The sequence below is a fragment of the Lactuca serriola genome, chromosome 4 (assembly GCF_051521515.1).
Source record: "Lactuca serriola cultivar US96UC23 chromosome 4, Lser_US96UC23_V15, whole genome shotgun sequence".
NCBI classification, from domain to species: domain Eukaryota; kingdom Viridiplantae; phylum Streptophyta; class Magnoliopsida; order Asterales; family Asteraceae; genus Lactuca; species Lactuca serriola.
Window position 1 is genome coordinate 320,980,571 of NC_136411.1, and position 27,028 is coordinate 321,007,598.

A 27,028-nucleotide genomic window follows, 5' to 3' on the forward strand; every position below is an offset into this window, starting at 1 on the left:
ATTGAAGTGTTACAACAATATATGATTGTATGAAGGGTTATAAGGCTATACAAGAGAGTGTATGGCCAAAATACACACTATATGTGTGTGTGCGGCCAGGTGTGCTGCCAGCACGCCCTGTGTGCGGCCAGGTGTGCTGCCAGAAAACAAGGTGTTCTTGGTGTTCTTGGTGAAAGATGTTACCTTTCCGGATGATACTTGTGAGGATTTTCGGGTCCTTGCTTTGTAGAAGTGTAAGAAATGAATAAAATGACTAAGGATAGTATATATAGGGGAGTGAGTGCGGCTGGAGGTGTGTGTGGTTGGCCTGTGTGCGGCTGGCTGGCCGCACACTCTAGTGTGCGGCCGGACACACCTGATTTGGTGTGTTTGGCCCGTTTTTACAATGCTACACCCAATCTAACCCATCCTCCGACACGTACCTCACTTATACTAAGATTTAAGCACTCTTTTAGACCCAAAAGTTCATTATAAAATAGCAAATCGAAGCTAACTTTAATAACAATGAAGAATGAAAGCTAGAAATTTCGGGTTGTCACAGAATGGACAAATTTTTGGGAAGCCCATAGAGATTTCGTCCAAAGGTCTTTCTAGAAGGATTCCATGGATTGCTTAAGGCCTAAGCAAAGAATTAGGGTTTTCATCTAAAACCCTAACAACTCAACTATATAAAGAACCCCTAGGCTACCAGTTTTCGGCTCGATGTATTCATAGAGAACCGTAGCCGAAATCTAGTAGCCTCCATCACCTCTCACTTGTTCATCCTTTTCTAAGTGGTGTTTGTGACTCCATTAGAGGTGAAACATTTCTAAGCTCTTGAAGGTTAAGATCAAGCTACTAACAAGAATGCTATTCTTCTAAACCCTGATATGATTAGATTTCCATTTTCTTGTATGCTAGATTAGGGTTTTGATTTGGAAAATTAATTTGCATGTATAACCTGCGAAAAACCTAGTTCCAAAGCAATTAGAGTTGCATGTGTACATAGGAATGTTGTAATGCTCATAACCCATTAGTGGTATCAAATCTTAGAGTGTTTTTCTATTATATATGATGTAATTGTAATGTTTTCATAGCTAGATCAAATTCGTTTTTGGCCACTGACTGTTGAACTCAACGAGTTGGACCAACCTCGACGAGTCCATGCCCAGACTCGACGAGTTGGTTCGTCTGATTTTTCCGATTTTAGGCCTAAATTAGATAAGGATCATTACCTTAAATTCTTTTAACTGCTTAAAATCGAATTTTATGATATGGTAATGAATATCCTCATCTAATTAAAAGATAATGGTCAAATTTTAAGATAATGTTCAATATTATATGACTAGTTTAATTTTTTAAAATTTAATCTAGAAAGTTTTGATAGGACATTAATTCCTCATTAATAAGTATAATGAAACCAATAAAGTAACTAAATGTTTTTATAAATTCCCAATCTTAGTTACTTTAGAAAAATATGAAAATGATGTTATTCCATGAAATTGCACTTTACACATTGCCAAGTCGTTAGTGGAGTGTGTGTGATTAACTGACACACTACTTAGACTAACAAGTGTGCCAAAGGGTAGCTCGAGATTTATCATAGATCAATAGACTGTGTGTGGTTAATCGACACATTGATTAGGTGGTAAATGACATCGAGAGTGCCAAGCTAATTTGCATGGTTATTCACACCTTGTTTGTTATCCTCGATATCCCACTCACAAACTTGAAGGGCATAATCGAGATTAAACATGCCATTGAAAAGTTTAATGAATCTCAAAAGAATCTAGGAATTTCATTTCATTTAAAACCTAACTCTTCATTTTTTTATTGGTGGAATTGGTAAATCGTCATTTGCCTACCTTCAAATAATTTGCAATTGGATTACAGTATCCCTCTTCCGAATTGTCAATTATTGTGTTGAGTCATAGCCTTAATATTCATTTGGGTATTATATTAAGGATACTTTATCTAATCTAGACTTTGTTCTTTTTCTTTTTCAGATGCCTGGCTCAAACAACGCTTCTGGATCGAATTCCAACTCCTCAAGCTCCTTTTCTCGCATGAACATTTGTGCAATGATCACTTTCGATGGATCCAACTTCCATGATTGGATTCGAAACATTCGAATGGCCTTGCGATATGAAGAGAAGGAATACGTTCTCGACAAGCAACTCAATGAGATCGATGAAGCGAAATCTACTCCTGAATAGATAGCTGAGTGTAAGGCTCACAAAAAGGATGAGACAAAGATGTCGTGTATCATGGTAGCCACTATGACTCCTGAGCTACATCGGTTCTACGAGGACTACTAGCCTTACGATATGTGCCAAGATATGATGGAAAAGTACCATCAAATTGCGCATCAAGAAATGTACGAGATTTTTGCCTCGTTAATAACATCCAAGATGAAGGATGGAGAGTCCATCACGAGCCACTTGCAAAGAATGCAAAGATATGTGGTGAAGTTGAATGTCAACTTTGACAAAGAGTTGACGATTGATATAATCCTCCACTCTTTGTAGCCTTGTTATGATCATTTCAAGATGACTTATCATATGAAGAATGAGGAAGTCACTTTGAGCAAACTTCAAGGTTTGTTGAGAAGTGCTGAAAGTGGACTTAAAGGCAAAGCTGTTCAGTCTACGCCTGCAAGAACCACAAGGGAAGAAAAGGAAAGATCCCTCCAAGAACCACAAGGGAAAGTCCCATGATGGATCCTCTACAAATGGATCCTATGGTAAAGCCGGTTCGGCCACTCATCCGATCCTAAAGAAGCAACGTGCTTCTACTGTCACAACAAGGGGCATTGGAAACGAAGCTACCCTAAATACTTGCAGGACATCAAGGATGGGAAGATAAAGCCCACCTTTGCAGGTATTTATACTATTCAATCTAATTACTCATCACATGCTAGTTCTTGGGTCCTTGATATAGGATGTGGTCTTCACATTTGTTCTGATTTGCAGGGGCTAAGAAGAAGTAGGGATGTGGAGCATAGGAAGATGAAACTGATAATGGGGAATAGGAAATCGTCACCTGTCACCAAGATCGAGATTTACTCTTTAGTGCTTAGTAGTTGGTTAGGATTAGAGTTGAATGATTGTTGCTACTCGTCAGAGATGACGAGCAATATTATTTCTTTTCATGGTTTGTACAAACAAGGTTTTAGATTTTCATTTAACAATGAAGTTGGTTCTATTAATGCTTTCTATAATGATATTTTTTATTTTGAAGCATTGCCTTGTAATGGTGTATATGAAAATGTGATCGTTGTAGATAACTTAGGAAATAATGTGTTGCACATCGATTCGTCTACTGTGTTAGACAAGGAATGCTTGTGGCATTGTCGTCATGGACATGTCAACAAGATGCACATAGCCCAACTCCAAAAGGATGTAGTCTTGGAGTCATTTGACCTAAAGTCAGATGACACGTGTGAATCTTGTTTGCTTGGAAAGATGACTAAATAACCTTTCACTAGTACTTGTGAAAGAGGCAAGGGATCGTTGGATCTCATACACACAAATGTGTGTTGGGCCCTTTAGATCCATCACATGGGATGCTAATCGCTTCTATGTGACCTTTACCGACGATTATATCAGATAGGGATATATCTACTCAATCAAGCACAAGTCGAAAACCTTTGAAAAGTTCAAAGAATTTAAGCAAGAAGTGGTGAATCAATTAGGCAGGAAGATAAAGATGCTTAGATCCGATAGGGGTGTTGAGTATCTTAGTATCGAGTTCCACGACTATCTTAAGGAATGTGGAATTGTTTCAAAATTGACGCCGCCTAGAACACCACAGCTCAATGGTGCGGCTAAGAGGAACAATCAAACCTTGTTGGACATGGTTCGTTCCATGATGAGTCGATCTTCGTTACCTATCTCATTCTAGGGGTATTCCTTAGAGACTGTCGCCCATATCCTTAATCTAGTCCCAACTAAGAAGGTTGCCAAAACACCTCACGAGATGTGGATAGGGAAAGTTTCCTCGTTGGCACATATCAAGGCTTGGGGTTGTGAAGTTTTCATATGACGAGAGACTTACGACAAGCTTGAACCTCAAAGCGAGTGGTGTATTTTCATCGGCTACCCACAGAAATCCTTTGGATATCTTTTCTACAAACCTAATGACAACGTGGCCTTGGTAGCAAGGAGAGGGGTTTTCCATGAAAAAGAACTCATATTCCAAGAGGACAGTGGGAGGCAAATTGATCTTGAAGAGCTTCAAGAGTTAAACGATGAAGGAACCTCTAACACTAGTGCTCAACCTGAGGAAGAGATTCATGTTAAATCGATTGATGAGTCATTACCTGCAAGACATTCTTCTCGAGTTAGAATGACACAAGAGTTTTATGGTTTTGATACTACTACAGAAGGTGATACATTTATCAGTGATAGTACACTGGTAAATTTGGATGAGCCTGCTAACTACAAGGAAGCCATGGCGGGCCCCAAGTCTGCAAAATGGAAAGAGGCAATGGACAACAAGATCTAGTCCATGTATGGTAATCAAGTTTGGAACTTGGTTGAAAATGTACATGGTCGAAAGACAGTTGGGTGCAATGGATCTTCAAGAAGAAGACCGACATGGATGGTAAGGTGCATACATTCAAGGCACAGCTGGTTGCAAAGGACTTTACTTAAACCCCGGGGTTGACTATGATGTGACCTTCCCACCAGTGTACAAGATCAAGTCTATTAGGGTTATGTTGGAAATTGTTGCATTTCAAGATTATGAAATTTGGCAGATGGATGTCAAAACTATCTTCCTTAATGGGAAGCTGGCTGATGATGTTTACATGTGTCAACCAGAAGGTTTTGTGGCTGATTAATACCCCAATAGAGTATGCAAGCTTGAGAAATCCATTTATGGGTTAAAGCAAGCGTCTCACAGATGAAATCTTTGCTTCGACGAAAAAATGCCAAAGAGTATGGTTTCTCTAGAAGCGAGGATAAGTCCTATGTGTATGTCAAGGCTAGTGGGATGTGATAACTGGAAATTTTTTTGGGTCAAACCAAGTCCAAGGAGTCTTATGTATAAGTATATCCACAATATATATTTTTTTAACTTGATGCAATAATGTTATTTGAAAATTAAGAGGGCACCATGTAGCACCTAGTTCCTGGTATGTATTTTATTCTAGTATCTTGCATTTTGGCCTTGGACTTGGCGAGTTGAGGTCCAAATCGTCGAGTCGGAGCGTGTTGGACACAGAAGTTTAATGACCTACTCGACGAGTCCGTGATGTCCGGACAAAACCCTAGATGAGGGTTTGCACCCTATTTAAACCACTTGTTCAGCCTCCCTTTCGTCCCCAATGCTTCCAGAACTCCCCTCAAGCAAACCCTTGTCGTTTTTTAGAAGAGCTAAGGCATTTTTGGTGGATCTTGCTAGTTGTGACCATAAGGAGGAAGGGAAAAGCTTGAGGAAACAAATGAAGACCAAGGGTACCCGAGTTTGTGCATCATCCACATCTCATTGGAGGTATAAAGGTGTAACCTTGCTCTTTCATTTGTTAGATCCCTTTTTGGGGAGATTTAGGGCTTTTATAAGCCATTTTTGGTGACCAACCACGATTGCAAGCATGGGTTGAGACTCCAGAATCAAGCCATTAAGGGAGTCACAAGGTAGTTAGGGGTTGCTTTTTCACCCATCTAAGGCCCCATGCATCATAAGAGCTTATTTTATGACCATTTGAGCTCAAAGTCCCATGCATGCACGTAAAGTTTGAAACTTTACATGATAGATCGATTGAAGGAGTTTAGATCTACCTTTTGGTCAAGAGTTGTACGCTGGAAATCGAGAAATGAGACTTGGACATGCCTGACTCGATGAGTCGTTCTTGAGACTCGGCAAGTCCGAGGCAAAACTCCCCTTTTCTGTTAAGGTTTGAAGGAACACAGTCGAGCTCTAGAAGGGTTTTTAGAGGGTCTATGGGAGCGACCCAACGTATTGGACTTAGCCATAGATCTTGAGTTCATGTGACTCGACGAGTGCGAGAACGGACTCGGCGAGTCCAAGGCAATCTCCTTCAGTTGAAGATGAACTCGACGAGTTGTCCATACAACTCGGCGAGTCGAGGTCAGGAGTTGTTTATCAGATGAAGGTGAACTTGACGAGTTGTTCATCCGACTCAGCGAGTCAGATGAAGACTCATTCGACGTTCATAAAGAAGGGAGAACTCGTCGAGGCGTTGCCGAACTCGATGAGTAGAGTCGTGGATAAGGACGTGTAAAGAGTTAGGGACTCGACGAGTTGGCGGCCCAAATCGACGAGTCGGGTCAACTGGAAGTTGACTTTGACATGGAATTGGATAGGGGTAAAATAGTCATTTTACCCTAAGAGTAGATATCAGATTCTAACTAGGTGTTTTTTGGGATTATAGACGGAGGGTTACCGGAGCAGCAGTCAGTGAGTTGTCGAGCAGTTTTTCAGCAATCAACCTTACGAGGTGAGTTACCTTCCAGTAGCGGTGGGTCTACGACCATAATGTCGGCCCACTAGTAGGAGTTGTATGTTAGATGATTGTCTTTGTGATATTCATCTAGATTTGCTGCTACCTGTTATGTTTATGTGCTTTCATGATATGTGTTTATGTGGTAATAGTAGTAGGAGGTGAAATAGTCCCCGGTTGTCCGATGAAATAGACCAACGGGTACGTCAAGCACCCCATAATGGCTTGACCTAGGTACGTCAAACACCCCATAATGGTTTGACCTGGGTAAGTCAGACACCCCATAATTGTCTGACAGTACATTATGTTATGCTATGTGTTTATGTGGTAGCAGTAGGGGGTGAAATAGTCCCTAGTAGTCAGGTGAAATAGACCGACGGGTACGTCAAGCACCCTAGAATGGCTTGACCTGGGTACCTCAAACACCTCAGAATGGTTTGACCTGGGTAAGTCTGGCGCCCCAGAATTGCCTGACAGTATATTGTATTGTATGTGGTACTGTGTGGGAACTCACTAAGCTTCGTGCTTATAGTTTTCAGTTTTGTTTCAGGTACCTCTTCAGCGAAGGGGAAGGAGCCGGGGCGGTAGCTGCATATCATACACACACCTTAGATTCTGCTTTATGAGTTTTCCTTGGGATTGTACTCTGATATTATAACTATTTCATGATCTGGATTTTCAGACATTATACACAATTTTATGAAATGTTATGATTTGACAGTGTTTTCCTACGAACGTTTTAATTAAAATAATTTATAAAAATGAAATTTTTGGATGCGAAAAATGGGTTGTTACAAGTTGGTATCAGAGCCTTGGTTTGAGGGATTCGGACACACCCTTGGGGGTGTCTGGACTCAAATCGAGGGATTAAAAGATTTTACAAGAAAATGGTTTTCTAAAGAATAAGATAAAGAGTTTTGAGAAAGGACAGAGTGTGTGATGAGCGCAACCGGTTGAGCTCAAGTAAGCTTTCCCCAAAGTATCCATACAAGTTTATGTTATATTTATTAGCTTCAGTAGAACATCATGCTAGAATAGAATTAAGGATCTTAGGATGATGCCTTATGTGGCTGCTTTATGTGTTTCAGCTTATGTGAATTGCATGCTAGTATTGAGTAGACATCAGTAGGATGGCCTGTTAGGTTATGCCTGATAGTATGAACTTAGCATTGTATGCTAGTGCAATTTCCTGTTATGAGGATAGGGTTGCTTGAGATCGTTCCCTTTTTGTATGAATGCAGCTTGCTTTGTGCTTTGTGGGACTCTGAGTGATGGGAGTTAGCTATTAGGTGAATACGCTAAAGTCACATGTGATCAGGGTTGAATAATCCTAGAGAATTGCATTTGACCCTATTTCGCAGCTCTTGTTTGAGTCCTAACCGTTGAAGGGATGAGTCCCTTACTCGAAGGATTATCCGAGCCTCGTTGCATGTGATTGTATTCAAGTAATGGCTGTTTGGCATTACAAAGAGGCCTTTAGTAGCTGAGGACTGGTTTGGGTGAGGTTAGAGGTACCCTAGGGCGAGCCTAGGATGGGAATAGCTGAGATCAGTAGTAGTAGAAGGGACTTGGTGGAGTCAAGGCGGTTCTTGAGGAAAGTATGGATAGATGTGGAAGGTAGGGTGGGCCCATACTACTGAAAGCAGAGGATCCGTACTTGAATCAAGGAAGGCTGAGGCAAGACCAAGGAACTTGTGATAGATGTGATCCCTCTGGATGTATTAGCATCACTGATGGTTGTCATTATGTATTACAGAATGGTGGTGCTACGTCCGAGACCAGCAGTTGGCAGCTCGGGAGAGGGATCGGGTTCGGGTTCGGGCTCCGAACGAGTGGATGAGAGGCTATGCAAGTTCATCGCGTCTAAGATCACTAGAGGCATCCTTGATGCGACCGCGGTCATCTTTGGGTCGATCTAGGAAGGGATTGTCGAGCTGATGGAGGATCGCCTCCGGGCATTCAGGAGTGACAGGGCTACCACTCAGTCAGGATCACGCACACTATCCTTTAAGGACTTCATGGGTAGTGGTGCACCTGATTTCCATGGGGCGAAGGAACCCATTGCTGCCAGACGATGGATTGCAGACATTGAATCTACACAGTTGACCAGCTTTTGCCCCGAGGGGTCGAAGGTACGATTTGCAGCAGGGTGTTTGAGGGACCAGGCTACGGATTGGTGAGAGACGGTTGGTGAATCTTTGGGAGCCTCGGTTGTTGAGGCTATGAAATGGTCGGATTTTGTGACCCGGTTCAAAGCTGAGTTCGCGCCTGCGGTGGAACTTCAGCAGTTGGCCCATAAGTTCCTGGGTATGAGGCAGACGACTGAGTCAGTGGAGGAGATCACCGCCAAGTTTCGAGAGAGAGCCTTATTGGTGCCCAATATGTAGGAGACGAGGCTATGAGGAGGACCCGCTACCACGAAATGCTGCGAGCCGACATTCGGGAGCATGTTAACTTCTCAGCTTGTCCCACCCTGGATTCTACGATTGCCAGGGCAAAGGAGAGGGAGATTGATCTGGAGCACATCCGAAAGAGGAAGGTAGAGGAGGGGCAGGTGACTGGGCTTCGGGGAAGAAGCCCAAAGGATCATATGCAGGGCCGAAAGGCCAACAGAGCCGTAGCCGCTGTAGGAAATGCGGCAAGTTGCATGAGGAAGTTTGTAAGGTGGGAGCGTCTGGCTGCTACAAGTGCGGCAAGACGGGGCACTTCAGCAGGGATTATACCGCCCCTGCACCTATCTTTCAGACATCAGAGTAATTGTGTTTCCACTGCAACCAGAGCGGCCACAAGAAGGCCAATTGTCCCCAATTGACAACAGCAGCAGCCACGCCAGTGAAGGCGCCAACCCCAGTAACCCTGCGGATTACTAATGGCCTGCAGGGCAAGGCGGAGGCTCTAGTGGTGAGGAGTCGGGCCTTCCAGTTGACTACCAAGGAGGCATGCACCGCACCCGATGTAGTGATGGGTATGATTCTTCCCCAATGATCTATTTATATGAAGTTCATGATATTAATATATGCTCTGTATATGCATGTTTAGGGTCGTTCCATGTCAGCGGTATTCCTGTACACGTGTTGTTTGATTCAGGTGCCACTCGATCTTTTGTTTCTCTTGCACTTAACAAAGGGTTCCCGAGTCTTCGGGCATGTTGGATCGCCCTTTAGAGGTAGAGATTGTCGATGATCGATCGGTGCGAACATCAACTGTATTATGAGATTGTGTGCTGAGATTATTCGATGAGCACTACCTAGTAGACTTGGTTCCCATACCTTTGTGGGGGAACAAGGTTATTATTGGCATGGATTGGCTAAGCCCCAATGGGGCGGTGATTGACTGCGCGCAGCAGTTAGTGCGGATCAGGACACCAAGTGGAGGAGAGTTGGTGATTCGAGGCGAGAGGCAACAACGAGGACCAACCATATGTTCGGCAGCGAGGGCCAGGCGTTACTTTCAGCAGGGTTGCACAGGATATGTCGCCTATGTCATGGATACCCGGGAGGCGGGTGAGGCGACGGTGAGTGACGTTCCGGTGGTGTGAGACTATGCAGATGTGTTCCCAGAGGAGCTTCCTGAGATACCTCCAGAGCGAAAGGTGGGGTTCAGGATCGACCTAGTCCCTGGTGCGGCTCCGATAGCCAATGCACCATATCGATTGGCTCCTCCCGAGATGCAGTAGTTGTCTACACAGCTGTAAGAGCTGCTAGACAAAGGACTTATCAGGCCAAGTAGTTCGCCTTGGGGAGCCCCGATTCTGTTTGTCAAGAAGAAGGACGGGTCACATTGCATGTGCATAGACTACCGGGATCTGAACAAGGTAACGGTGAAGAACCGTTACCTACTCCCGAGGATTGACGACCTTTTTGACCAGCTTTAGGGAGCATCTAGGATTTCCAAGATTGATCTGCGCTCGGGATACCATCAGATGAGGGTCAGTGAGGAGGATGTGCAAAAGACTACGTTTCGGACTCGCTATGGCCATTATGAGTTCGTGGTGATGCCCTTCGGATTCACCAATGCTCCTGTCGCGTTCATGGATCTCATGAACCGCGTATGTAGGCCGATGTTGGATCAGTCTGTGATAGTATTTATTGATGATATTTTGGTTTACTCCAAGACGCAGGAGCAACATGCAAATCACCTGCGAGAGGTTTTGGATACTTTGAGGAGGGGGAGCTTGTACCCCAAGTTCTCCAAGTGTGAGTTCTGGTTGCGCGAGGTGTAGTTTCTTGGGCACCTTGTTAATCAGAACAGGATTCTGGCCGACCCGGCCAACGTGGAGGTCGTGATGAGATGGGAGATTCCGAAGTCTCCATTTGAGATTCGGAGTTTCCTGAGATTAGCCGGCTACTATCGGAGATTGATCCACGATTTCTCCAAGATAGTCGTGCCCTTGACTCGGCTTACGAAGAAGGACGTAGTTTTCCATTGGGGACCCGAGCAGCTGGCCGCATTCGAGTCTCTGAGGCAGAGATTGTGTGAGGTTTCGATCCTAGCCCTACCTAAGGGCGTAGAGGATTTTGTGGTATACTATGACGCGTCTATTGCGGGTTTCGGCGCGGTTTTGATGCAGAGAGGTCACGTTATTGCTTACGCTTCGAGGCAGCTGAAGCCTCACGACGCGAATTATCCGACGCATGATTTAGAATTGGGGTTGTTGTTTTTGCCCTCAAGATTTGGCATCATTACCTCTATGGGGTTCGTTGTACCATTTACACGGACCACAAGAGCCTGAAGTATCTCATGGATCAGCCAAATCTGAACATGAGGTAGCGTCGGTGGTTGGACGCGGTGAAGGATTATGATTGTGAGGTCCTTTACCACCTGGGGAAGGCCAACGTGGTGGCCTATGCACTTAGCCGCAAGGCAGCGCCGATCAGAGATATCTGCATGCGGATGACAGTAGTGACCCCATTGTTGGAGCAGATCCGAGAGGCTCAACAGGAGGCTATGAAGGAGGAACACCGGAAGAGTAAGCGTATAGTGGGTCAGGTTTCCTCCTTCGACTATGACAGCAGGGGATTATTGTCACTGCACCACAGGGTGTGGGTTACATTCTCCATTCATCCCGGGGTGACGAAGATGTATAGGGATCTTCGTCTTGATTATTGGTGGCCCTGCATGAAACGAGATGTAGCATGGTATGTGGAGCGGCGCTTGACCTGTACGAAGGTCAAGGCCGAGCACCAGAGGCCACACGACAAGATGCAGTTGTTGGATATTCCCCTATGGAAGTGGGAAGATATTACTATGGATTTCGTCACCAAGCTTCCTAGGACCGCGTGGGGAGTGGATTCCATATGGGTCATCGTGGATCGGTTGACCAAGAGTGCCCATTTTATACCGATCCAGGAGAGCATATCGGCCAAGAAGCTAGCCGATATTTATATTCGAGAGGTGGTGGCTCGACATGGGGTGCCGGTCTCCGCGATTTATGACAGGGATGTTCGGTTCACTTCCAGGTTTTGGAAGAAATTCCACGACGAATTGGGTACTCATCTGCATTTCAGAACCACCTTTCATCCGCAGACGGATGGTCAGAGCAAGCGGACCATCCAGACTCTGGAAGATATGCTGCGGGCATGTGTGTTAGATTTTGGAGGTAGCTGGGATACTTACCTTCTGTTGGCTGAGTTCTCTTACAACAACAACTACCATGCGAGTATCGATAGTCCTCCCTTTGAGGTGTTATACAGGAGGAAGTGCAGGACCCCGATATGTTGGGGCGAGGTTAGCCAGAGGGTCAGGGGGAGCACCGATGTAGTGCTCAAGACGACAGAAATGATTCAACATGTAACGACCCAAAAATCACAACTAAAAATTTCTTTTAAAACATTACTAAAATCATATTTATAAAAACTGTATCATAAGTCATAACATAATTTTTTGAGTATTAATTCAAAACATAATCTCATTATCAGAGTCAAACATTCCCAGGCTAACTGACTATGGTGTGTGCACTGCAACCTCTCCGAGCTCCTCTTTTGAAAACTGAGTACCTAAAACCAAAAACTGAAACCGTAAGCATGAAGCTTAGCGAGCTCCCCCAATCTACCACATACATACAATAACATATAAAGCACATACTGGGCTTTTCCCACTGCATCGGACCGAGGTCCGGGCTAACTAGGGCCTTGCCCCCTGCATCGTATCGATGTTCAGAAACTGACTGGGACCTTGTCCCCTGCATCGGACCAAAGTCCGGACTAACAGGGGCCTTGCCCCCTACATCGGACAGAAGTCCGGAAGTTGATTGGGACCCTGTCCCCTACATCGGACCAAAGTTCGGACTAACTGCATCAGACCGAAGTCCGGAACTAACTAAACAAAGCATAACATAACATATCAACTAGCGTAAACAAACATATACTACATACTGCATCGGGCCGTAGCCCGGGACACATAACACATAAGTCCTGTTTGAGCCACAAAGGCATCGAACATACTAACTACTGCATTGGACCGAAGTCCGGAAACTACTGCTAGCTAAATGGGCCGGCATTGTGGCCTTAGACCCGTTCTTACTGGAAGGAAACTCACCTGAACTGCTGAGCTCTGCCGATAACCCTCTATTCCGCTGCTCCTCTAGCTCTCCGAGCTACCAATATCAATATGACACTTAGTCAGACAGTCCTCCAAAAGTCAACTAATTCAACTCTGGTCAAAGTCAATGTCCTGGTCAACCCTACTCGTCGAGTCTGCCTACTGACTCGCCGAGTTCATACGCTTAGAATCCATTCATTCGCGACTCGACTCGCCGATTCAACCCTTGACTCACCAAGTCTACCGATTTCCGAGTCCTGACCTGACCAACTCACTGAGTCCCCACTGAACTCACTGATCCGAGTCTTAACTCAAAGGGTTTGGGGTTTCGCGACTTGACTTGCCGAGTCCAAGAACAAACTCGCCGAGTCCGAGGCAATCTTCAATAGACTCGCCAAGTTGTTCATCCAACTCGTCGATTTCGTCTCCATCTTCATACTACTCGCCGAGTCCACTCGAAGGACTCGCCGAGTCTATTCAGTCCTTCATATTTTCAGAGGCTTTTGAGTCATCCATGGACTCCAAACTGTAGATCCACTCTTCTAAAGCCTATTCCTTACATATAGTGGCAAACTTTACGTGTAGCTACGGAGATCTAGGCTCAAAACACTATACTAGAGTTTAAGACAAAGGGGCTTAACAAACAACCCATAGACTGATGCTTTATGATTCTCTAGGCCAAGATACACTTAGATCTGAAGTAACAACTTCAGATCTGGGCTTCTAACTCGAAATGGTTCATAAACATGCCCTAAAAGCCCCAAATCTCAAGATAAAGGTTGATCTATATGCAAAAGAGGGAAGGTAGCGACTAAATACCTTCAAATGTTCTGGAAAACCCCACAAACTCTGGATCTATTACCAATCCTTGAATCCCCAATGGGTGCCTTCTTCCTTCTTCCTTCAAATCACCCAAAATGGCAAGAAAGCTTGAATGAGCAACAATGGAGGCTTAGGGTTTCGGGTTCTGGACAATAGGGGCCACAAATGAGCCCTAGGGAAGAGAATAAGATGCTTAAATAGTGTACCAAGTGTCGAAATTAGGGTTTCCCAACCCAGACCAGACTCACCAAGTCCACTTGCCGACTCGCCGAGTCGGTCACTCACTTTACACCCGGATCCCGCTCCGACTCGCCGAGTTCCTCCCTAGACTCGCTGATTCAACCCTCTTTAACTTAGGGTTTTTTCTTTCCTTTCTTGACCTTTCTGATTTTGGGTGTTACAACTCTCTCCCACTTAAACTAAACTTCGTGCTTGAAGTTCTCTATGGTCAACTTACCTGCAATCCGCCTCAACACCCTTCCTGGTGACTTTAACCCTTTTGTCCATCACTCCAGCCACTCACAATGCTGGTCACTACTATTGGTACATCCTGAATTCTTCTATTTTCCATAATTTCCTTAACGTTACTTCCTCCGACTGAAAATTATGTTGCCCCTCATCCGCCTACCGGATGCACTGAGACTACCTTGGTCCAACTAATCAGCCGATATCTGGGTTACCAGACTCCCACCGGTCACTACACCCCATCGCAATCTCCTAGTCGCTTCCAGCAACTTCTGAAGATACTTCGACTATCTATAACTGTTCTATCCATTCTGCCACCCATACTGAATTGATGCTGCTGGAACCAGCCTGCTTATCTCTCATCTAACTACTCAACTTCCAAAAACTTGAGTCTCACTTCCTGAAAGAAAGGCTACCTGCCTAATTTCCCTTGCAGATCACTTATACTTGGCAGAAGACTCAACTGATCCTGCTGAGAGGGACTTGCCATTTCCAAATCAACCAACTATACCGTCAACACTTGAATTCCAACACAAATACTAATATTGTCCATAACTCTAAAACTATCCGAACACTGAACTGCCTGCAACACTGAACTGCCTGATACGCTGAACTGCATGAAACATTGAACTGCCTGAAACACTGAACTGCCTGAAATGCTGAACTGCCTGAAACACTGAACTGCCTGAAACACTGAACTGCATGAAACACTGAACTGACTGAAGCACCGAACTGCCTATATGGTTGCTTCCCAAAATATCTCAAGACCTTCCTGGTCTCCAATCATTCGTCGGTTATCTGCAACACCGAGTTCCAACTCAACTGTGGAGTCAAAGGACTCCGCACTTAGTCGCTCCCACGACTTTTGAACGAAATCTTTCTCTGGAACTAGTTTCCACTAGTTATCCTGTCACCGTGGCTCTAACAACCTCCCGATCCACCGATCAGGTCCAAACGTCACATCCTGACATCATCAATTCCACGACTAAAAACATGATGGCTCCCAGACTAATGGTAGCCCTTAACATACACAAACCCAAATGGTCCACTGCTACCCTGATCTCATAACTATGGTGACGATCCGACTGTCGAATCGCCGGCTTAACCATAACTGAATCATTTGGGAAATCCAAAATCTAACCCGTGGATTCCCATATCTTCACTGCTGCACCCGAACTGCTGGGTACTATTGTTTCCCCCGCATCCAAACAACGCGCTCATGCTATCTACTAACCTGACGAATGGTACGGCTACATCCGCAGACTTACAACACTATACTACTAGATGACTGCTAGTGAATGCTACGGCTACATCCGCAGACTTACAACACTATACTACTATTTGACTGCTAGTGAATGCTACGGCTACCCCCGCAGACTTACAACACTACTACTATCTGACTGCTAGTGAATGCTACGGATACACCCGCAGACTTACAACACTCTACTACTATCTGACTGCTTACTAACTACTATCCGAGGACATCCTGACTATTCCTAGTCCTGCTAGTGATTCCTCATCTTGATTTCTCAAAACCAGCCCTCAGCCATCGAATACTGCATCAACCTCGACGTCTTATATACTTGATATACTTAGCGTTTCGTCGAGGAATTCTTCAGCTTGGTTCCCAAACCAACCGTCTACTAATTCGGATACATGAAACTATTGTTGGGAAGTTTCCAAACTCCCAACTCTTGAATCTACACAACCCTGCATGCTGTCTCTGCCACGGGCTACTAACACAAAAGCATCTCTTGCTAACCGTTATCAGGATGCTCATTCCGACTCACTAAAGTCCTTCAGGCGGTCCTCCAATCCTGGATTCCCAACCAGCTACTAACCATCTCGATTACATGAACTAACTATTGGGAAGTTCCTCAAACTCCCAATCCTGAACTCCTCAATCCGCCAATCGTTGTGCTACTATCTTTTCTTCTCAGAGGCTGCGTACTCTTTCTGGGTCTACGTGTTCTTATCCTTGTATACTCGGAGGGTTCTCCCCCACTTAGATCCGGCAAACTCCTCACTGCTTACTGGTCGAAAGGATTCCCCAACCTTCCTCCCATTAAAGGGCAATCTACTTCCTGCCAACGTTTGTTGGAATAGTGTCTAAGGCTGCAACTATATTAGGCAAGTATTTGACCCGATTGTGCATGGTCCTTTTGGGTTGCCTTCACCATAGCAACTTGACAGGATGATTTATTATGAGAGAATAGATATTATTAATATATTATGAGAATAATCTAAGGAATAATAATATTGTTATTTGATTAATATAAGTCATAGATTAATTAGTATTAATTTGGCGACTTAAAGAGATTAATTAAATAAGAGGGTATAAACTGTCAAGTGTTTGATAGTTGCACTTTGGGCTGTAAATCCTTAGGGGATACAGGTTGGACGAATTCTAGGGCTTGGGATAGCCTCAAATTCGTCCAAGGCTTATCTTTGGTAAGGATTAGGATTACTTAGAGCTTAAGTTATCCAATTAGGGTTTAAGGGTGAAACCCTAGGAGCCTTACAAGTATAAATAGACCCCTAGGGCAAGGGAAATCGGCATCTCTTCAAAAGAAAAGAAACCCTGGCCGATTTCTTCCCTAACCTCTCTCTAAAATCATCCTCCTTGCTAGTTGGTGTTTGTAAGCCATTAGAGGAGTGACAATTGTGACTCTAGAGCTCCAAGACAACAAGATCAAACAAGAGATTTAAAGGTAAACTTCTACATCTAATTTTGTATTGTTCTTATACCTAATTAGTCATTAGAAGTCTTGGATTCAAAGCATGTTTAATTAGAGAAACTTAGATCCAAGCATCAAGGTTTGCATGTGCACATAGGAATGTTCATATGGCCTAAACCCATCAATGGTATCAGAGCCTAGATTGGTTACTATTAAATTGTTGCTTGTTTATTTGAATCTTACTTGCAAAATTCATAATTTGTGTTTCTGAGTCATGGACTCGGTGAGTCCCATAGTGGACTCGGCGAGTTGGCCTGACTCGGCGAGTCCAGTTGGGTACTCGGCGAGTCCGAGCGTCAGGAAGGGCCAAATTCGAGATTTTTTGATATTTATCTTATGGAAACTTGCCTTTATCATATTAGATCAACCCTAATCCGATTTTTTGATATATATGACTATAATCTTGATCTAATTAAAGATATTTATCAATTAATAAAATATTTAATTTCCTTATGTGATAATTAATTAATTATTTTGATTAAATTGGTAAATTATTATGCAAGAAATCTTAAATAAATCAAATATGGATAATTATGGAATTAATTGTTAATTAAGATTATTTGTTATTTGATCCTCCATGTTTTTAAATGTTTAAAACTTGCCCTCAAGTTTTGAAATTTATGTTTTGTGATTAAAAGTTTTAATTTAGACAATTTAAATTTCAAACCCTAGAATTTTACAAGTTTAAAATACGACCATATACTAATATAATATTACAAGATTAATATATATATATATATATATATATATATATATATATATATATATATATATATGTATAACTATAATGCTAGTCTTACCGTTAGTAGGCCTTATTCACGAAGCTGATCTATAAGGTGGGTATAAGGTTGCGGCCTATAAAATGGCGCTTAATGGGTGTACACTCACACCCACCGCTTGCTTGATCGGTGGAGGGTCGTTAGCCGAACGGGTAGGATAGGGCAACCTCATCCTCTCATTAAAAGTATAATATGAAATACAAAGTAACTACATGTTGTTCAAAAATTTCCCAATCTTAGTTACTTTAGGAAAAGTGAATTGATGCAATCCCATGAAATTACACTTTTCACCTTGCTAAGAAGTTAGTGGAGCGTGTGTGGTTTACCGGCACACTAATTGGTTCTAAGCGAAGGTGGCAAAGGGTGATTCATTGTTTATCATAGTTCGATGGAGCGTGTGTGGTTTACTGGCACATCGAATGGGTGATCGTTACAATGAAGGCGCCATGTGAATTTGCATGGTAATTCACACCCGCTTTGTGATCCTCGGTATCCCAGTCACAAACAAGAGGGGCATATCGAGATTTAAACATGCCATTGAAATGTTTCAATGAATCTCATCTAAACCTAGGAATTCTCAATACATTTAGAACTTAGAGTTATGTTTTTCATGATGGAGAATTAGTGAATCGTCATTCACTTACCTTCAAATTGTTTGCATGTTAGATTACAGCATCCCTTGTCTAATATGTAAATATTGTTGTTGGATCCTGTCACACCCCCAAACCTGAACGGCGGAAATGTTCGGGGGCGGATGACTTCATGTGGTAACGTAACAAATGAATACATAGTAAAGAAAGCAATACAACCATCATATATATAATTGAAAGTTTACATTTGTCAAAAGTTACATGTTCAAAACTCAATTACAATATGATGTCAAAATACGAGATTAAACTGGCGCCGCAGCATCCCTTCATCAAAAGCGAAATGAATACCTGAAATTTACTGATTTCCTGGGACATACAAGTAATTTTGAAAGAGTAGATCAGCATTTAAGCTGGTGAATTTCATAAGTATTTAAGTGACAATGTTTGAATGAAATGAAATGTTTTATCTTTGTTTGTTTGTGTTTAGAAAATCCTATATTTTCTACTAGTATAAAAGTAGCCTTCACTCAAGACCAATGTTTGTTTCCAAAATGTATGTATATGTAAAATAACCAATGAGTTTGAAAACCTTGTAAATCAATGCATTTTTAATACCCCTTGTGAGTTTTATAACCATACTATTGACTCTGAATGCCTATACACAACGTTCTTCAGGCGTTGGAATGTTATGACGTTTGTCACCCCAAACGGTGGACTGCAGCTAACAGTCAGGGCGCGGGTTGTCAAGCCCGTATAGATCTATACACAAACACCATGCTCCCCCTCCAAGGGATTCTGGTATATAATACAGGACTTGAAATGTGTACTCGAACGTACATGAAGTTAGTGTCTCACAAATCCGTGGTATAAAAGCAGATCTACTTGTTAAAATGTTACGTTTGTTCTTGTATACGAAAGTAAACTTCTTGAAATGTATGTTTCTAGTATATAAGAGTTAGAAATCTGTTCGTAAAACTATACCTATTATAGTTTTCAAAAAGTGTGTCTTGTTTGTTTAGAAATACCTAGAAAAAGAATCACTTGTTTATGAAAGCATAGATTTTTGGTGTAGAGTCTAAGATAGACAAGAATAATCTAAGAACAGTTTAGTTCATACATGCATTACAACAACTTTATATTTTAAAAGATAGAATGCTATTGTAACATATGTTTTGTATATATAAAATTTCCTTAAAGGTTTATAAATCGCATGTGATTCGAATATATAACAGCATATAAAAGAGTTTCTTTATGTAACACACGATAATACTCGTGTGTTTTACTTGTAATCCCCCCCTCCTTGAAAGCATATAAAAGCATTTAGAATATTTAAAAAGGTTGATTAAGGGGTATGAAACTCACTTGAAAGTTTTGGAGATAGCGAGATGGAAAACCGGGCAGAGTTTCGTCTCGGGAAACGGATTTTCCTCGGGATTCTCGGGAATCTCGGGAGTAAAATTGACCTTCGGGACTTGAGCCAAAAAGACCAGAGCTTCTGGTTTGAACGGACACGGAAAACGAGGCAAAGTTGAGAGAGAGAGGAGAGAAATGAGCCCTTTCTTTGGAAACCCTCGCATCCTATTTATAGTAAGGCTGGTCTGCCTCGGTACGCGGGGCGTACGCTCGTACGCAGCGCGTACGCGTACGTCATGCATGACCGAAGCCTCGACTGCCTCGGTTCGGATGGGACGGGTTGCTGGGTACGCGGGTCGGATGGGACGTCGGGTCGGACAGGTCGGGGCTTCGGACGGGTCGGACGGGTCGGTTTCTTCGGATAGCGCGACGTGGACGATCAGAGGCCAATCCTCTCGGTTATGCGGGGCGTACAGGAGTACGCAGCGTGTACCTCGGATGAGGACGCTGACTCCCCTTCGGATAATATCCGAATTTTGAATAAAATAAATAATTAATGTATTTAATAAACTTCAAAAATTCATATCTTCTTCATACGAACTCCATTTTCGATGGTCTTTATATCCTCGCGTAGGTGAGACTACGCTCTACAACTTTCGTTTAGACTCCGTCGGCAAATTCCAAAATTATTTTTTTATTATTTATTAAAAACCCATCGTGTTTAAGGAATTTCTTTGAAAATTCATAACTTCTTTATCTGATGTCGGTTTTTGCCAGACTTTTTACCGCTGGAATACCATTGTCGAGACCTTCGATTCTCGTTTAGGTCATTCCGGCCAAAAGTCGCTCGATTTCCGATTCGAGTTTTTAGCTGTCTGTTGCTAAGCCGAACTTGGAAAAATCATAACTTCGCTATATGAAGTCGGATTTGGGCGTTCTTTTCACGTACGATCATGGTTCAAAGACATTTAATCATAGAAGGAAATTAAATAGAACTTATTTGTACATTTTATTATGAAAGTAAATTTTATTACTCAGAAGTGGTTACAATACTTGACCCATTTTGGTCGTTACAAAGAGTTGAAATATCGGGTTGTCACAGATCCTAGCCCTAATTTTTCTTATTGGGTGATAATTAGGAATTCATATTCTAATCTATCTTTGTCCTTTCTATTTGTAGATGTCGAACGCAAACAACGTTGCTGCTAGTTCATTCACATTGATGAGCCTTTGTCAAAAGGTCACTTTCGATGGGACGAACTTTAGCGAATGGATATGATACATTCGCACTATTGCTCGCTACGAGGATAAAGAGTATGTCCTCGATGAGAAGCTCGAGAAAATCAATCCTGAAATCGCTACTCCGGCTTAAATGACCGCTTTTGAAACTCACGAGCGTGATGCAACGAAGGTACATTGCATCATGATAGCCACTATGAACTCCGAATTCCAAAAGTCCTATGAGGACATGTACCCGTACGAGATGCATCAAGACTTGTTGGAGAGATACCACCAAAACGTGAGACAAGAGCGTTATGAGATTTTCACTAACATGATTTCCGCTAAGATGGGTCATGGAGAGTCTCTTACCGTGCACCTGCAAAAGATGCAAAGGTATGTCGACCGTCTTCGCAAGTTGAATGTTGACTTTGGGGAAGACTTGGCGATCGACATGGTGCTTCACTCTTTGCCTCCAAGCTACAATCAATTTAGGATGACCTACCACATGAACAAAGAGGAGGTCACCCTAAGCAAACTCCAAGGTCTCTTGAGGGTCGCTGAGAGCAACTTCAAGGACAAGTCTGTTGCACCAACTCCTAATCCACCCGCTACTCCTGTTTTGGCTATTGGACAAGGAAAGGGAAAGAAGAGGAAGGCTTCGTCTAAGAACTATTGCAAGGTTAAAGCCTGAGATGGTACCTCTTCTAGTGGGACCAAAGTTGATCCTGCTAAGCCCTGCCCTAACCCAAAGGAGGCAGAGTGCCACCACTGTCACAAGATAGGACATTGGAAGAGAAGTTGCCCAAAGTACCTGCAAGCCATCAAGGAAGGAAAGATCAAGCCGTTTTTCGCAGGTATATACACAATTAAATCTAACGATTCATTTCATGCTATTTCTTGGGTTCTTGATACCGGTTGTGGTTACCCAATTTGTTCTAATGTGCAGGGACTAAGAAGAAATAGGGATGTGGAGCATGGAAGGATTAATCTAATCATGGGGAATAGAAGATCGTCGCCTATGACCAAGATTGGAGTGTATTCTTTAGTGCTTAGGAATGGTTTAAGTTTAGATTTGAACAATTGTTGCTATTCGCCAGAAATGGCTAGAAACATCATTTCATTTCATGGTTTGTTTAGACAAGGTTTTAGATTTTCTTTTAATAATGAGAATGGTTCTATTTTGGCTTATCTAAATGGTGTCTTTTATTTTGAAGCAATACCGTGTAATGGAATTTATGAAACCGTTATGATTGTAGATAACTTAGGTAATCATGTTTTATGCATGGATTCTTCCAATAGTATGGATAGAGCATCCTTGTGGCATTGTCGTCTTGGACATGTCAACAAGAAACGCATAGCCCAACTCCAAAAGGATGGAGTGTTGAAGTCATTCGACCTTAGAGAAGATGACACATGCGAGTCTTGTTTGCTTGGAAAGATGACTAAGTCACCCTTCACTGGTTCTTGCGAAAGGGGTGAGGGTCTATTGGACCTAATACATACCGATGTATGTGGACCGTTTAGATCAACCACGAAGGATGGGAACCGCTTCTATGTGACTTTTACCGATGACTATAGTAGATATGGGTATATCTACTTAATCAAGCAAAAGTCAGAAACTTTTGAAAAGTTCAAAGAGTTCAAGAATGAAGTGGAGAATTAATTGGGCAGGAAAATCAAGATGCTTCGATCCGAACAAGGAGGAGAGTACGTAAGTCTTGAATTCCACGATTATCTCAAGGAGTGTGGAATAGTTTCACAATTGACGCCTCCTAGGACATTGCAGTTGAATGGTGTGGCAGAAAGGCATAATCGAACCTTATTGGATATGGTTCGCTCTATGATGAGTCGTGCTTCACTATCAATCTCTTTTTGGGGGTATGCCTTAGAGACTGCTGCCCATATCCTTAACCGAGTCCCTCGTTAAGAAGGTGGCCAAAACATCTCACGAGATGTGGACAGGGAAAGCTCCCTCGTTAGCACATAATAAGGTTTGGGGTTGTGAGGATTTCGTAAGACGAGATACTCGCGACAAGCTCGAACCTCATAGTGAGCGATGTATTTTCATCGGTTACCCACAGAAATCCTTTGGATATCTCTTCTATAGACCGAAGGACAATGTTGTCTTTGTTGCGAGGAGAGGAGTTTTCCGAGAGCGAGAACTCATAGGCCAAGGAGACAATGGGAGGCAAATCGAGCTTGAAGAGATTCAAGAGTCAATAGATGAAGGAACCTCTACCGCTGGCACTCAACCCGAGGAGGAAACTCCGGTTGAACCGATTGACGAGTCCTTACCTCTTAGACATTCCGAAAGAGTTAGAGTTCAACCCCAGTTTTATGGTTTTCATATTACTACCGAAGGGGACATGTATATTAGTGATGGTACACTAATAAACCTTGATGAACCTAATAGCTGTAAGGAAGCCATGGCAGGCCCAGAGTCTGCAAAATGGAAAGAAGCAATGGATAGCGAGATCCAATCCATGTATGATAACCAAGTTTGGAATTTGGTTGATAATGTGCCCGGACGTAAGACCGTTGGGTGCAAATGGATCTTCAAGAAGAAGACCGATGTGGATGGAAAAGTACACACGTATAAGGCGCGATTGGTTGCGAAGGGCTTTACTCAAACTCCTGGAGTTGACTATGAAGAGACCTTCTCACCAGTTGCAAAGATAAAATATATTAGAGTGATGCTAGCTATTGCCGCATTTCATGATTATGAGATTTGGCAAATGGATGTCAAGACCGCTTTCCTTAACGGGAAGTTGGCTGAGGATGTTTACATGGCTCGGCCAGAGGGGTTTGTGGATCTGAAGCATCCGAATAGAGTGTGTAAGCTTGAGAAGTCCATTTATAGACTTAAGCAAGCGTCTCGCAGATGGAATCTTTGCTTCGATGACAAAGTCAAAGAGTTTGGATTCGTACGAAGCGAAGATGAATCATGTGTATTTGTCAAAGCCAGTGGGAGTATAGTAAGCTTCCTCGTTCTATATGTCGATGACATATTATTCATAGGAAATGACATCCCGACTCTGTAGGAGGTTAAGTCCTGGCTCGGGAAGTGCTTCGCTATGAAGGACCTCGGAGAGGCTTCCTATATTTTGGGAATAAGGATAGTAAGAGAGAGAAGTAATAGACTAATAGGACTTAGTCAGAAAACTTACTTAGAGAAAGTACCAAAACGTTTTAGTATGGAAAACTCAAAGAAGGGAGAATTACCAATACAAAGTAATGCCAAGTTGAGTAAGACTCAAAGCCTGAGTACCGAAGTTGACATAGCAGAAATGAGCTGAATACCATACGCTTCCGCAGTTGGCTCAATCATGTATGCTATGACTTGTACTCGCCCTGATGTAGCCTTTGCTTTGAGCATGGTTAGTAGATATCAAGGGAACCCTGGCAGAGCCCATTGGATTGCGATGAAGAATATCCTTAAGTACCTTCGGAGGACGAAGGAATGGTTTTTAGTCCTCGGAGGGAGTGATGACTTGAAGGTGCGAGGGTATGGTGATGCCAACTTTCAGACCGACAGGGACAACTATCATTCGCAGTCGGGCTGGGTCTTTACCCTGAATGGAGGAGTAGTGACGTGGAAAAGTTCCAAACAAGAAACTGTAGCTAATTCAACGTACGAATCAGAATACATTGCAGTGAGCGAAGCGTCGAAGGAGGCAATATGGTTGAAGAACTTCATTGGTGACCTTGGAGTTGTACCAGCCATAAAGGAGCCCATGGAGATTTTCTGTGATAATGAAGGAGCGGTTGCCTTGACCAAGGAACCAAGGGATCATGGTAGATCTCGACATATCAACAGAAAATATCACTTTATTAGACATCATGTAGAAGAAGGACAACTCATAGTGAAGAGGATATCATCAGAAGATAACCCAGCAGATCCGCTTACGAAGGGACTGAGTAGGGTTAAGCACTTGCAACATACTAGGAGTATTGGGCTGAAGGATGATATTAGCATAGATTAGATAGTATTAGAAAAGTGTAATAGATAAATGTAATTAACATTTGATGATTAAATAAAGGAGTTTTATTTATGAGTAATGTTACTGTCTTATGTTAATTATTTAACTATTGTTTCTCTTTGCATGTTTTGACTTCCAGAATAATTGAGTTTATTAAGAATAATCGAATTATTCAAATTGTCCACAATCGTTCATATGTTGGAAGTAGATATGAATGAAGATTGTCATGAATTGGTGTGTAGATTGTCTGAATGGTTTTAGACATAGCAAAGGGTTTCTGCAACATTCATGAGTGCTTATGAACTAGTTTTGAGCATTGGAACAAACCCGCGCTTGTTGGAATCACCTTATGGAATATGACAAAAAGGGTGATCGCAAGACGATAATATCATATAGTCTTAAAACCTAGATATATGGTTTGTTATTTGTTAATTGGTTGTACATTGATAATGCGAAAATGCATCAGTAACTCGATGTTATAAAACGCATTGTTGTGTATAGTTGATTAATGAATAAGTAAATGCATATAAGTCAAAGTTTATCTGTAACTTTTATCCTAAGAGGGTAAAAGCGATATCTCGGCCGCTCGATGATTTGATTTGACTTATGTGCCGGGCCCAGTCAGAACTGAATTGATGTGTTCGATTAAGTTCTATGTCAAATGAATCGTAGATCGAGAAACCAAAATGCTAGACTAATTATTCTATAGAATTGTCAGCATGATATCTAACAGAGGACTGTACGATCCCTTATCTAAAGGACAAGATTGATTAGATCAGAGTTTGACAGCGTCTTTGAGAGCTACGATTGCAAATCGAATTGTACTTGTGCATATAGTTACTAGACTTATCCAAGTGGGAGACTGTTGGAATAGTGTCTAAGGCTGCAACTATATTAGGCAAGTATTTGACCTGATTGTGCATGGTCCTTTTGGGTTGCCTTCACCATAGCAACTTGACAGGATGATTTATTATGAGAGAATAGATATTATTAATATATTATGAGAATAATATAAGGAATAATAATATTTTTATTTGATTAATATAAGTCATAGATTAATTAGTATTAATTTGGTGACTTAAAGAGATTAATTAAATAAGAGGGTATAAACTGTCAATTGTTTGATAGTTGCACTTTGGGCTGTAAATCCTTAAGGGATAGAGGTTGGACGAATTCTAGGGCTTGGGATAGCCTCAAATTCGTCCAAGGCTTATCTTTGGTAAGGATTAGGATTACTTAGAGCTTAAGTTATCCAATTAGGGTTTAAGGGTGAAACCCTAGGAGCCTTACAAGTATAAATAGACCCCTAGGGCAAGGGAAATCGGCATCTCTTCAAAAGAAAAGAAACCCTGGCCGATTTCTTCCCTAACCTCTCTCTCAAATCATCCTCCTTGCTAGTTGGTGTTTGTAAGCCATTAGAGGAGTGACAATTGTGACTCTAGAGCTCCAAGACAACAAGATCAAACAAGAGATTTAAAGGTAAACTTCTAAATCTGATTTTGTATTGTTCTTATACCTAATTAGTCATTAGAAGTCTTAGATTCAACGCATGTTTAATTAGAAAAACCTAGATCCAAGCACCAGGGTTTGCATGTGCACATAGGAATGTTCATATGGCCTAAACCCATCAACGTTTACCTCTGCTGGCACTCCAGCTAACTTTTACCAGATTCGAACCATTCTTGCTAACTAACCGAGCACCCTTCAATCCTTAACCGAACTTGTTTTAATGACTGCATCCTGAGAGCCTGCGTTTAGGGTTAACATCTCTAACCCACTTCCTTACCGACCGCTAGCTACTCCACTAGAAACTCTGGATTGCCACTACTGAGAATATGACTAATCATTACCTGACTAACACCTTCCGCAAGTAGTGAGGCACTACTAAATCTTACACATACATGCTACAGTTACTGTATCCGAAGTAACCTGCCCTAGAGGGGACGACCTCCAATTTACCATTCTAATTCCAAGGTATGCAAATGGCATATAACTTAACCATAGGCAGGTAATATAATACCCAAACACATATGCTTATTGATATCAATACAGCAACATAACAATACTATCATGAATAATAATTGACCAGAATGTA

General features: G+C 42.4%; 1 pseudogene; it reads left to right on the forward strand.

Annotated features, from left to right (window-relative positions):
* The first annotated feature begins 2,528 nt into the window (after positions 1 to 2,528).
* Positions 2,529 to 27,028, forward strand: part of LOC145099554 (cytochrome P450 Tp4149 pseudogene) — a 43,179-nt pseudogene continuing 18,679 nt past the window's right edge.